The 15,100-nt window shown below is 34.6% G+C and overlaps 1 protein-coding gene across 7 annotated transcripts in view; it reads right to left on the minus strand.

Moving 5' to 3' along the window:
• Positions 1–15,100, minus strand: part of PEAK1 (pseudopodium enriched atypical kinase 1) — a 303,506-nt gene that overhangs the window by 146,022 nt on the left and 142,384 nt on the right. The gene's annotated exons all lie outside the window — the stretch shown is intronic.

A 15,100-nucleotide genomic window follows, 5' to 3' on the forward strand; every position in this document is an offset into this window, starting at 1 on the left:
GGTGTCCCAGAAGGAAAGGAAAAAGATTATGGTGCTAAAAAAACATTGGAAGAAATAATGTCTGAAATTCCCAAGTTTGGCAAAACACATAAATCCACAGATTAAATAAGTTCAGTGAACTCAACAAAGGATAAGCCTACAGATCCTAATCAATCTGATGAAAACTAAAAAGAGAAACATAGCTTAAAACCAGCCAAAGAAAAACAACACTTTTAGGGAACTGATTTGAATGACCATGAATTTCTCATCAGAAACCATGAGGCCAGTATGAAGTGGCACAGTATCTTTAAAGTACTGAAAGAAAAGAACTGTCAACCAAGAATTCTATATTCAACAAAAATGTTCTTCAGATACAAAAGTCAAAGACATTTCAGATGAAGAAGAACAACATAAAAGGTTTCCAGCAGGTATGCTATAAAAGAGCTGCTTTTTCTATTTTTCAGACAAAAAGAAATGTTATCAGATGGAATTTGGAAGATTAAAAATAAATAATGAAAAAGAGAAATGGTAAATATCTGGATAACTATAATAGACTGAATTCTCCTCCTCTTGAATTCTTTAAAATACGTTTGACAGCTAAAAGCAAAAATTACTGTACTGTCTGATGGAATTTTCAATGCATATAATGTAATATATAAGGTAACTATAACCTAACATGGGGGGGAGGGAGGAAAGTCACCTATTTGGTGATATGGTTTCTACATTTTGCTTGAAGTGGTAAAATACTGATTCTGAGTAGACTACAAAAAGCTTAATATGTACATTGTAATCCCTAGAGCATCTACTAATTTTTTTTTTTTTACAAAGACATGCAGTAAAAAAACATAATAGGTAAATTAAATGGAAAACCAAAAGATGTTCAAATGAGGAAAGAAAGAGAAAATAGGACGCAAAACAGAGGAAGCAAACAGAAAATAAATGGTAGACCTAAACTCAAACATATCAATTACATTAAATGCAAATTGTATAAACACACCATTTAAAAGAAACTGTCACAATGGATTTTAAATATCATGACCTAAATATTTGGCATCTGCAACAGACTCATTTCAAAAAAATGATATAGGTGGATTAAAAGTAAAAAAGGAAGGTACCTGGGTGGCTCAGTTGGTTAAGTGTCTGACTCTTGATTTAGGCTCAGGTCATGATCTCATGGTTGTGAGATTGAGCCCCACATCAGACTCAGTGAGGAGTGTGGAACCTGCTTGGACCCTCTCCTTCTGTCTCTCTCCCTCCCCTGCTCATGAGTTCTCTCTCTCTCAAAATAAGTAATTTTTAAGTAAAAAGAAGGAAAAATATGAAATGAAAGCACTAATCAAAATAAAGCTGGAATGGTTATATTATCAAAGTAGACTTCAAAGTAAAGAAAATTGACAGGGATAAAGAGGAATCTTATATAATGATAAAAATGTCAATTCACTAAGAAGGTATAACCACTCTTAAATGAACCTAAAAAGATATATTCAAGATAGAAGAAGCAAAAACTGACAAATCTGAAAGGAGAAATAGATAAGTCCGTAAATTACAGCTGGACACTTCAATACTCCTCTCTCAGTAAACAGTGGACAAAAAAATCAGTAAGGATATAGAAGAGCCACACAATACTATCAATCGATGGAAATGGACATTCATAGAATGCTTTATTTATCCAACAACAGCAGAACATACAGTCTTTTCAAGTGTACAACATTTACCAAGATATGCCATAACCTAGATCATGAAAGAAATCTTAAGATATTTAAAGAACAGAAATCATAATGAATGTTCTCTGACCTTAAGAAATAGAAAATAAAAGAAAGGTAACAGGAAACTCTCCAAACACTTGGAAAAGGTCTAAATAACCCTTCATTCAAAGAGGAAGATTAAAGGGAAATTAGAATTACAAAATTTCTGAATTTGTGGGATGCAGTTAAAGCAGTGCTTACAGGGAAAGTTATAGTATTAAATGTTTATATTACAAAATTAAAGTCTCAAACCAATAATCTAATAATCTAAGATTCTACCATGAAAAATTAGAATATGACAAAAATAAAACTAAAGCATGCAGAAGTAAAAAAAATAATAAAAGCTAAAGGCAGGAACATCTGAAATAGAAAAGAGGAAAACAATAAAACCTAAAGCTGATTCTTTGAAAATATTAACGGTTTTATAAATTTCTAGTGAGACTGACAAAGAGAAGACACAAATTACCAGTATGAGGAATGAAAGCTATCACTACAGACCTGGAAGATATTAAAACTTCAGCCAGGTCACCATCTCGCGGTCCGTGAGTTCGAGCCCTGCATCAGGCTCTGGGCTGATGGCTCGGAGCCTGGAGCCTGTTTCCGATTCTGCGTCTCCCTCTCTCTCTGCCCCTCCCCCGTTCATGCTCTGTCTCTCTCTGTCCCAAAAATAAATAAAAAACGTTGAAAAAGAAATTAAAAAAAAAAAAAAAAAGAAAATCACAAGCCACGAAAACTCACCTGAGATAAAAACAGATACACTAAAGAGCCCTGCAACTATAAAAGACACTGAACTTGTAGGTAAAAAGCCTTCTACAACAAAACAAAACAAAACAAAACAAAACAAAACAACTCCAGTAGTAGTTGGTTTTACTCTTGATTTCTACCAAACATTTAAAGAAGAAATAATACCAGTTCTGGACAATATATTCTAGAAAGTAGAAAAGAAGGGAATACTTCCAATTGATTTTACGATATCTGCTTTATTCTGATGCCAAAACCAGGCAAAACAGCACACAATTCCCAAAATCAATTAATCAAAACTAGACCAGTATGCCTAATGAACATAAATATAAAAACTCTCAGAAAAATGTCAGCAAATCAAATCCAGTAATATATAAAAAGAATAGTGCACCCTAAACAAGTGGGGTTCACCCTAGGAATGTAAGTTCAATATTAAAAAATTAATCAGTGTAACCCACCATATTAACAGCCCGAGGAAGAAAATTTGATAAAATCCAATACCTATTATAATGAAAACTCTCGGCCAACTAGGAATAGAACTTCTTTAACGTGATTAAAAGTCATCTACAGAAACCTACAGCTAACATCATACTTATAGTAAAAAAAATCAGCTTTTCCACTCAAATAAGGAATAAGACAAAGATGCCCACTCTCACCATTCATATTCCACAATATCCTGGAAGTGCTATGTTGTATTCAGTCTGCTAAAGGCAAAAGAAAGAAATTAAAAAGCACACAGATTAGGAAGAAATAAAATTGTGCCAATCTGCAGATGACATGAAGTTGTGTACATAAAAAATACCTAAGAACCTATAAAAAACCTCTTTGAATTAATAAATGAGTATGGTAAGGTTGCAGGATACAAGGTCAACACACAAAAATTAACTGCACTTCTCTATACAAGCAATACACAAATGGAAACCAATATTTAAAAATGCCTTTAACATCTGCAAAAAAAAAGGAATAAAAATGAAATCCTAAGTGTACAAGTCTAAGAAAACAGATACAGCAACTGTATGCTAAGAACCATAAAATGCTAATGTGAGAAATCAAAGATCTAAATAAGTGGAGAGACATACTGTGTTCATTGAGTATAAGATCCAACATAGTAAAGATGTCAATTTTCTCCAAAATGATCCACAGATGTGATAGAATTCCAAACAAAATTCTGATTTTCCCACTGAACAATGTATCATGAATAGTTTTCCATATCAATATGTATTCTTCTATAACCTTACTTTAAATGGCAGTATATTTTCATTTTCTAGATTTATCCTATTATTTACCCATTCCTTTATATTTTGATGTTTAAGTTGTTTCCAGATTTCATCCAATATAGACACGCTTTAGTGAAGACACCCTCCTAACATAATCCTTGCAAACATCTTTATGTCCTAAATAGCACAGATACTTTTAATTTTAAAACCTCTGAAATAAATTGTATAAATGACCTCAGAAATTTTTTTTTTAATGTTTACTTATTTTTGAGAGATAGTGTGAGCACAAGCAGGGGAGGAGCAGAGACAGGGGGTAAGAGAGGATCTGAAGCGGGCTCTGCACTGAGGGCTTTGAGCCTGACGTGGAGCTCAAACTCGCAAACTCCAAGATCATGACCTGAGCCAAAGTCAGACACTTAACTGACTGAGCCACCCAGGCACCCGAGGAAGGTTTTTTATCTTGAAATTTTGACTGAAAATCACTTCCTCTGAAAAACTCTCTCTGATTAGTACTTTCCCACTGTTCCATCTGTGTAACTATTTGGTCTCATTAAATTACTTGTTATATGTATTGGACCATATACTCTATTACTGCTTTAATAAGAAAGCAAGCCTCTAGGGTATCTACTTACAAAGTACATAATAAGTCTCAGAGGAAATCTGAGACAGGAGAAAATACACAGGGTAAAGATAAACTTATGAGCTATGAAATGGCTAACAAAGTTGGCATAGAAGGATGAGGTACTGGAATTAGTAGGTAACATACTATTTTCCATGAATAGAGTATATATTCTAATAATTTTTAGATTTTCCTATTGTTCTGGCTTGTGTGCCCATTAAAAGGCAGTGGCTGCAGGGAGTCTTTGCATTGTCTGTATTATCTCTGGAATTAGTAAAAAAAGTTCAAGCTGTGGAAAATTTTGTCAAATTCTCCGTATTTCCAAAATTCCTATATACCGTCTCTAGACTTAGAAAGCCTCACTTAGAAAGCATGAAATCAAAGGCTAACTGATGTCTTCTGACAGAAAAGTATAACAGTAACTCAGAAATAATGCCTGTTGGGTTTTACTCCACCTGTGAAATACATTAAGAATAAAGTCTTAAAGTATGCATTTTCAGAATCTGACATCATTCACAAGCAATTAACTAATACAAATTAAGTCCAACATTGTGCATGTTTCACTAAGAAAAAATTAATTAGTTCTGTTAATTATGAATGTCATAGGGAAACCCAGCTGTGGGCACTCTGATAGTGCTATTTATTTTTAGGAATCATTTGCTGAGAATCACCTCCTCTATGCCCCAAATATGATCTTAAAACATGGCAGCCCCTGGTATTGCTCATTTCCTGCAAATATTAACCAAATATGCTATATTAGGAGCATATTTTTCATAACTACACATGTCAGACTAAATCTGAGCCAAGAATGGGAATGAATGTTACTCATACCTGATTTATATTTGGCAAAAACAGAGATATCAAAAGCTCCTGGTTTGAATGTCTACATACTATTTCCATGGCAACTGCCTAAACACTTTCCTCATAACACACAGCCATCCTAATTCTTTACATCCCATTATTTTTTCTACTCTCAGGGGAAAGCCTAATTTATTCCCCAGGGGTTGGGGGGGGGGGAGATCAATGATCTTCTTAATCAGTGGCATTTGAAGAGTAGGTGGCACAGTTCTTTTTATGGAAAAGCAATTTCCACCAATGCTCTTGATAGAAGACTGAGGGAGAATAATAGTAGTACTTATTTTAAGGAAAGAGTGAGTACAAGTTGCAATGAAAAATCCTTCATAAGAGATGAGAATGTACGTTAGAAGCCCACAGATGGTTGGCCAAAATGATCACATGCAACTCCAACTCCTCTTCTCCATGTGTGGAGTATCATGGAAACTCTTTTATGGGGAAGTGATCTTTCATTCCTACAGAGTTTTGACAGATTTTGGAAAAATTCCTCTGCTGCTTTCTTTATGTGATAGAGATTGTACAAAATGGCCAGCAACCAGAGGCAAGAGAAAGACTACCCACTTTAATGCAGATCAAATGACAGCTAAGAGGAAAGATAAAAGGGAACCACATCAGGTTCCTTCACTCTGTCTATTCTTTGAGCTTTAGGTAATTATCACAGATTCAAATGGCAGCAGATGGAAGACATCCCATATTGGATTTTATCTGAATATCAGATTAACAGCAATTTCTCAAAGTCCTCAAAGGGACAGTGAATCAATTAACATCCCTCAGTGGACTCAGAGCTCAGCCGGCTAGCAAAGGAAGCCTATTCAGGATGAATGTAAGTAGATATTAACTACTCTCCTTCTCTGGACACCAACCAGTGTGATAACACTTATCAATGTTTTGTTATTGTTTTTACATGATTCCCTCAAGGGACCTATATAACGCCCCTCAAGTCTAACATAGTTAAATGAAGCTTTATTTATTCATAATGTATATACATTTCCTATAACACATAATGCTTCTCAAATGATGCTGTTTTCCAATAATTCCCTCTACCATTTTGATATTTCCATTCTTGGGGCAGTCTTCTTACTTTCTCTACATCTATAAGGTGAATTTCTTACCATCTCCTCTCTTTAATTTACCTCTGAGGCCCACATCAAGGCAAGAGCCAATACCCTTTTATTTTTGGTTTTGTTTTTAAGTGTTCAGTACTATTTATTGAAAAGATTAATCTTTCCTCCTGGATTGTTTCCACACCTTTGTCGAAAAATCCACCACACATGTATAGATCTATTCCTGAACTGCTTATTCTTTCCCATGGATCTATGTGTTTTTTCTTTTAATAATCATATAATAATATACTGTTTGATTACCTTAGTTTTACACTAAATCTTGATATCAAGTAGTCTGAGTCCTTCAATTCTGTTTCTACTCAAAACTGTTTGGGCTTTTCTTGTTCCTTTGCCTGTCCAAATAAATTTTAGAATCAGCTTGTCTATTGCTACAAAATGTTTCCTGCTGGGATTTTGATAGGGTTTTCATTCAATTTATAGAACAATTTGGGAGAATCAACATCTCAACAATATTGACTCTTTCAATAGTTGAGCACAGTATCCCTCTCCATAAATAAAATCTTCTTTGATTTCTTTAATCAGGGCTTTGTAGGTTTTCAGCACACAGACACTGAATATTTTTCATTTGATTTATACATATTTCATATTTTATAGTACCATTATAAATGGTGTTTTCTAAAATTTAAACTTCCAATTGTTAATTACTAGTATATAGAAATATGATTTTTAAATCTTTTTCTTTTAATGTTTATTTTCGAGACACATACACACACACACACACACACACACACACACACAAACACACACACACGCACACACAGCATGAGCAAGGGAGGGGCAGAGAGAGACAGAAACAGAATTCGTAGCAGGCTTCAGGCTCTGAGCTGTCAACACCAGAGCCCAACATGGGGTTCAAACTCATAAGCTGTGAGATCATGACCTGAGCTGAAATCAGACACTTAACCAACTGAGCCACCCAGGAGCCCCTGATTTATTTTTATATAATGACTTTGTATCCCATGACTTTAGTAAATTTACTTATTAATAGAAAAAACAGATTTTGGGGGGTAGATTCTTCAGGATTTTCTACATAGAAAATTATTTCATTATTTTATTTGCAAATATATTTATTTCTTCCTGTTCAATCTGTCTTCATTTTCTTTTTCTTCCCTTATAGAACTGGCTATGACCTCTAGTACAATGTTGACATTCTTGCCTTGTTTCCATATTAGGAGGAAACATTCCATTTTCCATCATTAAGTATGATATTAGCTATAGGATATTTATATTTTCCCTTTACCAGGTTGAGGAAATTCCTTCTATTTCTAGTTTGTTGAGAGTTCTCTATCATGAATTGATGCAATATCTAACTACTGAGATAATCATGTATTTTTTTTCCTTTTTGTTGATATGTGAATTGCACTGATTTGTTTTTGAAGATTAAAACTGTCTATTCCTGAAATAAGGCCTACTTAATCATAATTTATGACTTCTACCTTTTGCTATTTTTTATTTGCTAATATTTTGTTAAAGATTTTTGAGCCTGTGTCTATAGTTTCCAATTTTGTAGTTTCTTTAGGTTGTTTTGATCATGACAACACTGACTTAGTAAAGAAGTCTATTTTACTTTTTATTTCCTTGCCATTTGTGTAGAATTGATACTATTTCTTCCTTAAATGTTTGGTAGGATTTGCCAGTAAAGGCATCTGGGCTTACAGTTTTCTTTGCACTGAGTGGAAAGTGTTAAACCTCAAATTCAATGTCTTTAATTATACAGGACTATTCAAGTCACCTGTCTTTTCTTAAGACCTTTGGTAGTTTGGGTCATTCAAAAACTTTTTCCATTTAAGCTTTTTAATTTATAGGCCCAAAGTTTTGTCCATATTTTCTCTTGATGGATATTTAAATTTTTTCTGCCTTTTGGCTACTGTGGGTAGTATTGCTATGAACATTTGTATACACATTGTTGAAACCCTGTTTTCAATTATTTTGAGTATACATCTAGAAGTGAGATTGCTGGGTTATCTGATAATTCCAGGCTTAACTTTTTGAGGGACCACCTAACTTTCACAGCAGCTGAAACATTTCACATTCCCACCTGCAATGTATGATGGTTCCAATGTCCTCACATCATTGCCAACAATGCCATTTTCTGCTTTTTTTTTTTTTTTTTTTTAACCTCAGACACATGCCTGATGATTTGGGGATGGTGTACATAAGAGTCCAAGAGTCCTAGCGATTTTCCATTCTTGATGGATGGGCAGTGGGTAGAAAAGAAATGCTATTTAAGAAATCTATCTGGAAATGAAGATAGTGACTGTATTTCTCCCATTTAGCATCTAAGCAAAGCATCTGTGTCTTGTTTCCTTTTAAACTTTCCTCATATGAAACTTACCTGCCAGTTATACAATGGCCCATTATATACCATCAGATGCTACAGTACCAGAATGTTCTATGTTTTCCTCCCTTTCTATACGCCAAACCATCAGAAGGACACAAAAGCTGGGCCTGATTCCAAGAAGAATGATTTCTTAGGGATCAATAGCTTCCTTCCATTTTTACAATTTGGCAATTTTAGATAAGCTTTCCTGTGACTGTGCGCCAAAACGGTTAATCTTTAAAATATATAAGCCAGAATGATAATACCATTTTCTCTCCTCCATTATTCAGTTGCTACTACATGGGGACAACTACTTCAGAATTAAAGTTATCAGAAGGATTGAAAATAACTAGCTTGTCTGTTAGAAGCATTCTTACAGATTTCCAGTTTTTCACTATTATAAGAGCATGGTAGGTGACTTTTCCTTCTAGTAACAGAAACATGGGGGTTCTCTGCGTCTATTATGCTCTTCAATTGCCTCCTATGTTTCGTGGTGTTCCAGCTGAGTGTCATTAACTTAAAATATTTACTGCTAATTACAGCTGGCACAATGAATCCAAGGACAAAAATATGTTCTCAACACCTACAATAATCTTCACAATTCCTGCAGATTCCTCTCTCTCCCTCCATCATTCCATGCCCACGGCCAGGCCTTTGGTGAAAGGACTTCTAAACTCTTCTCAAAGTTCAGATAAACATCCTCTTCCTGGGTCATCTTGTCACAGTGTTTTCAGAGGCCACCTCTTCCCACACAGCACCACTGGCTTACTACATAGCATCATTATCTTCTTGCCAATAATACATGTCTAGAGGAAGAATTGCTACCACATGATACAGTCATTTCTTGCTCATTTGACTATACTAGAGAATATTTCTAATTTCAGTAGTAAAAAATTGTAAAAATCTAATGTTATAGAAGATGTAAGTCCACAAGAATAACTGTTTTCCCAACACATCTTTAAAGATATATTTGAAAAGGTGCACCTGGCTGGTTCCGTCGGTAGAGCATGCGACTCTTGATCTCGGGGTTGTAGGTTCAAGCCCCACATTGGGTTAGACATTACTTAAAAATAAAATCTTAAGGGGCACCTGGGTGGTCAGTTGGTTAAGCATCCGACTTTGGCTCAGGTCATGATCTTGCAGTTCATGGGTTTGAGTCCCACATCGGACTCTGCACTGACAGTGTGGAGCCTGCTTGGGATTCTCGATCTCTCTCTCTCTCTCTCTCTCTCTCTCTCTCTGTGTCCCTTCACTCATGTGCATGTGCACTCTCTCTCAGAAAAAAATAAAATAAAATTTTAAAAAATATGTATTTTTAAAAATATGTATGGGTGTGTGTGTGTGTATACACACACACACACACATATATACACACACATGCATATATATATGTATATATACATCATTATGTAGCTTTTCATATATATATGTGTATACATATATATATATGAAAAGCTACATAATATATGTGTGTGTGTGTGTGTGTGTGTATATATATATATATATATATATATATATATATATATATATATATGAAAAGCTACATAATGATGGAATTACATTCTTCCAAAACATAATGCAGATTTACTAAGATGACAGCAGCACTTTGGGTAGCAAGAAGAGAACAAAGCCGCAACCACAAATCTCCACAACTGCCTAGAGTATACTATCTACTCCACTGTGTTTTATTTTAATTTGAACTTATGTGAAAAAATACAATAAACATCACGCATCAATGAAAGATGCAAAACTGTATCAATGAAAGATGCAAAAGTGCAAATGCAAAATGTCATCATTTACACTGCATGTTGTTTGTGAATACACACATAAGAATATATTTCACGAACCTCGTAGAACATTTTCTCTGGAAGAAGGAGGATAGGAATGAGATTGGAGAGTGATATAAAGAGGGTCTCAAGTGTTCCTAAATTGTTTTATTTCTTTAGCAAGATGACAGAGAATGTTAGCATTCATTTAATTCTTGGCGGTGAGAGAACAGGTGCTTGTTAGATGATTCTAAATTTTTCTTAATTCTTGGAAATTTTCATAATAAAAAAATTGTTAAAAGAAATAACACCTGGTTATGTTGTAGCTTGGAAGTAAAGCAGAATTATAAACAAAGAAAACATGAGGAAGAACCTTCTTTCTTGGAGTAACATCTGACCAAAATAACATTTTATATATTTTAGTATATAGTTTGAGAGAATACTTGAAGTGATACTGTAATTTCTGAGTAATTTTGGGGCAAGTACATTTGTTTCCAAGGGCTTCCATTTCCTTTTATGTTAAGCAAGGACATTGAAATAAAATATCTCAGATAACCTCTTCAACTTTAAAAGTCTGTGACTTTCCCCCCCTAGAAAAGGTAAGTATATCTTGGCACATGTTATTCCCTTTGCCTATAATTCTTTTGCTCTAGCTTGTTCCCTGGCAGTAAAGTCCTATTTATCCAGTAACAATTACGAAAGATACTTCTGTGCTTTGGGAAACCTTCCCTCACTCTTCCCAGGTAGGAAAAGCACTGTCACAATTCTCGGTCATATTTCCATTAACCACTTGATACACTGCTACATCTCTTTATATGTTTGCCTGCCCTGCTAGATAGTGAGCCTCTGAGGACAGGACTTATACTATATACCCTTCTTTATGTATCCCTTGTATCTTCCACAGTGACATGCTTACAGCCAAGAGGGGCTATATATACAAACCACTTGATACTATGTTAGCACAAAATAGTTTTAAAATTTTTTACCTATTGCAAATATTATTTTTCCCAAGTAAATATCTGATTAATGAATGAGCTAGTAATACGAAATGGCATGAAGTAAATGTGTGATGAATGAATGAATCAGTAATACAAAATGGCATGAAGTTCACTCCATTAGTCAGGTATGTTGATAGTCCCACAAGAAGGTAGGGGTGTAACCCAGAAGATCTCTCACTCCACAGGATCATTTTGAATTTTACAGCCTCAGTTTAGAAAGCCAGAATGTAACAACTTTTGTTTTATTTTTGTTTTTCCTCCTAACACACAACTTCCTTTTCCGGGGAGGTGAAACACTCTTCTTACTTAAGCAAAATCTCAGAAAATTAAGATTCACTAAACCTTGGACTGAAAAATGGCTATAAATGAGTAAAACATTTGATTATATATGTTTGCGTATCATGCAATTGCTGAAACATTCACTCAAGCCGTCCTCAAATGGGGACTGGCTATAATTCTTATGGTGGAGGGGGACAGAGGGACAGTGATAATGGGGAGGAAAGAAAGAACTTGGTAGAAAATGGCAAACCATACATGAAAAATCTTGCTGGGATTTGAGGAACTGAGTTAAACCTATACATTCATTTGGGGAAAACTGGTTATATTTAATATGCTGAGTCTTGGTGATAGGCTTAATTGTCTTAAACCCTGATGATAGGTTACCATACTTAGTTTTCTACACTTAGAATAAGAATCTACATTTAGAATAAGAATCTATATGAAGGGACTATATACAAATTTAACAGAAAATTTATGCCATTAAGATAAATTGGTCTCTGGATTCATTACTATTTTAGTCTTTAGTGATAGTATCAGTTTCTGAGACTGAAAACCAATGAAGAACTTCTGGTGATAAAGAGAAAAGAAAAAGGCAAAGAAGACTTTAAGGGAGAAGAGCTGACCAGGGAGGTCAGTTTTGCATTTTCCCCCACTCATATCTACTATCTTTCTCTGTCCTCTAAGTCTCGATCTCAAATAAAATGTGGGTCTACTGAGATCATCTTGAAGTAACTTAGCCTTCATTTAGGAATGGATTATCGTTTTTATTACATAATAACTAACACTTTTAAAATATAATCAAAATAATGATAAATTCCTGACAAAATAAAATTGGTGCTGCAAAAGAAACATCATATGTGCCTCAAGGGAGCTGAGATAAGGATGCTACTAATAAGAACTTGTTATCTACCGCTGCACAAAGAAGCAACCGCAACACGTGGTAGTGAACATTTGTAAACCAAAACACATCTCTGATGAAGAGCTCCAGCTGTGAAGTCAGACAGAACTGGCTCTACCTCCAACTAGTAAACTTGATGTGGGGCAATTTACTTAACTTCTCCGAGAACGTGTTTCCTCATATGTAAAATGGAGCTATCTAATAATAAGACCCACATCAAATACAGTTGTGAAACTTGAGAATGCATATTAATCACTAATCCCAATGTTTGGCATATGATGATCACTCAATACACATTAATTACTGTTATTTTTTTAAGTTTTATTTTATTATTTATTTTGAGAGAGACAGAGAGACAGAGAGAGTGCATGCACACACATGAGTAGGGAAGAAGCAGAGAGAGGGGTAGAGAGAATCCTAAGCAGGCTCCGTGCTGTCAGCACAGAGTCTGACATGGGGCTGGATCTCACAAACCACGAGATCATGACCTGAGCTGAAATCAAGAGTCAGATACTCGGGGCGCCTGGGTGGCTCAGTCGGTTAAACATCTGACTTCGGCTCAGGTCATGATCTCGCTGGGTTTGTGAGTTCGAGCCCCGTGTCAGGCTCTGTGCTGACAGCTCAGAGCCTGGAGCCTCCTTCAGATTCTGTGACTCCTCCTCTCTCTGCCCCTCCCATGCTCATGCTCTGTCTCTCAATAATAAATAAACATTAAAAAAAAATTAAAAAAACAAAAAAAGAGTCAGATGCTCAACCAACTGAGCCTCCCAGGTGCCCCACTGTTATTTTTAATTCCTTTTTGTCTGGGGAAATTGTACACAGGCCTCCCTCCATAAGGACAGTTTTGCAAACAAAGGTGCTGTAGAGGATGTTCTAAAGGTCTACCAAGCTTTATAAATTTAAGATTCTAGATGGATATATTGTTTAGAGTAGTCTTGCTATCTGCAAGAACATATCCCCTACCCTAAGAACCATAATTTTAAGTTCATAAAATGAATTTAGATAAAACTGGGTGTTTGATTCTACTTTTAACCTAGCTGGAATGTCTTTTAAATTTTAGCCTCTTCAACGTGGCCATGATAGTTTGCACCATTAGAAATCTGGATTTCAAATTTGTACAATTAGAAATCCAGTTATTCACACAATTAGAAATCGAATTCTATTCCCTATTCAAATGCCATAGATTTGGGATTTTGGAGGCACTCAGCTTGAGTGAGGCCAGCAAAATTAAATATGTAAATACAGCTAATCTTTTTAAATTCTATATACTTAATGGATGTGAGTTACATGGCTTCTGAACTGGGCTATTTGGGAGAATCAGTGCAGTTCTTTTATTTTGTAGTGAGGTCAAGTTGTATTCCAGTTTGCTTCTTGATGACATTATAACCCACCACTACCGCCAAAAAAAAAAGGAAAAAATTGTAGTGAAAAAAGTAGAAATTAATGATTGGAAATACCTAGTATCTATAGATTTCAATGATCCCATTACTGGTTACCAAAAATACTGAAAGAAGGATTTAATGGAATTAAGAGTTTGGTAAGGAGTGGTAAAAGTACCAGTAAAAATTTTGACAATATTGTTTTTTTTTAATGTTTAATGTATTAATCTCATTAATAAAACTGTTGGCTATATAAGATTATAGAATCAGACATAATTAAATGGGGAAAGAAAACTTGTGATGACAGAAATTTGATGACTTTCTATGTATTATCTTCCCTGCATAAGTTAACACTCAGTACTTTAATTTCTGCTGTGTTTCAAAAGTTGCTTTCTTCAACTTTATTTTTTAATGGTTGAGAAATATAAAGAATTTACTGGACATTTAGAAAGGGCTAAATGCTGCTATGTGGGTGGTTGTGGCAAGAATACAGAAAAGTTCTAATTAGAGGTTTAAACCAGCAATTGGAAAAGTTTTTTAAAAAATCGATGTTCAGGCATTTTTTAAAATCAAGGTTAATGTTAGCATAGGAAAGAATAATGAGAACATCGTTCTTGTTAAATTCTTCCAAATTTTTCTTAATTCTTGGAAATTTTCATAATAAAATTGTTAAAAGAAATAAAAATAACACCCGGTTATGTTGTAGCTTAGAAGTAAAGCAGAATTATAAACAAAGAAAACATGAGGAACAACCTTCTTTCTTGGAGTAATGTCTGACCAAAATAACACTTTATAAATGTTAGTATATAGTTGAAAGAATATATTTATCCTGGGTTACATTTCTCAGTTTGAATAGTTCTCTTGAAACAGGCCTTGTATTCCTTAGAATTATTAGGACTAGCAATTGATACTGTATTTGATTGATTTTTCACATCTGCACTTTACCAGAGGGACTTAGTTTTAGTCAATTGTACCCATTCACTACCAAGATATAGTGACTCAAATAAACAAATGATTATCCATCAAAATCAAAGTAGTACACTTCCAATGAATTACAGTTCTAAATGTTCACTAGGATGCTTTTTAAAAATTAGCAAACATTTGAATCTTACAAAATGCACTGAAACAATTATGGCTGAAGATCAAGGAGATTTAAGAAGACTGACAAGGAATCTTAAGT

The sequence above is a fragment of the Felis catus genome, chromosome B3 (genome assembly GCF_018350175.1).
Source record: "Felis catus isolate Fca126 chromosome B3, F.catus_Fca126_mat1.0, whole genome shotgun sequence".
NCBI lineage: Eukaryota > Metazoa > Chordata > Mammalia > Carnivora > Felidae > Felis > Felis catus.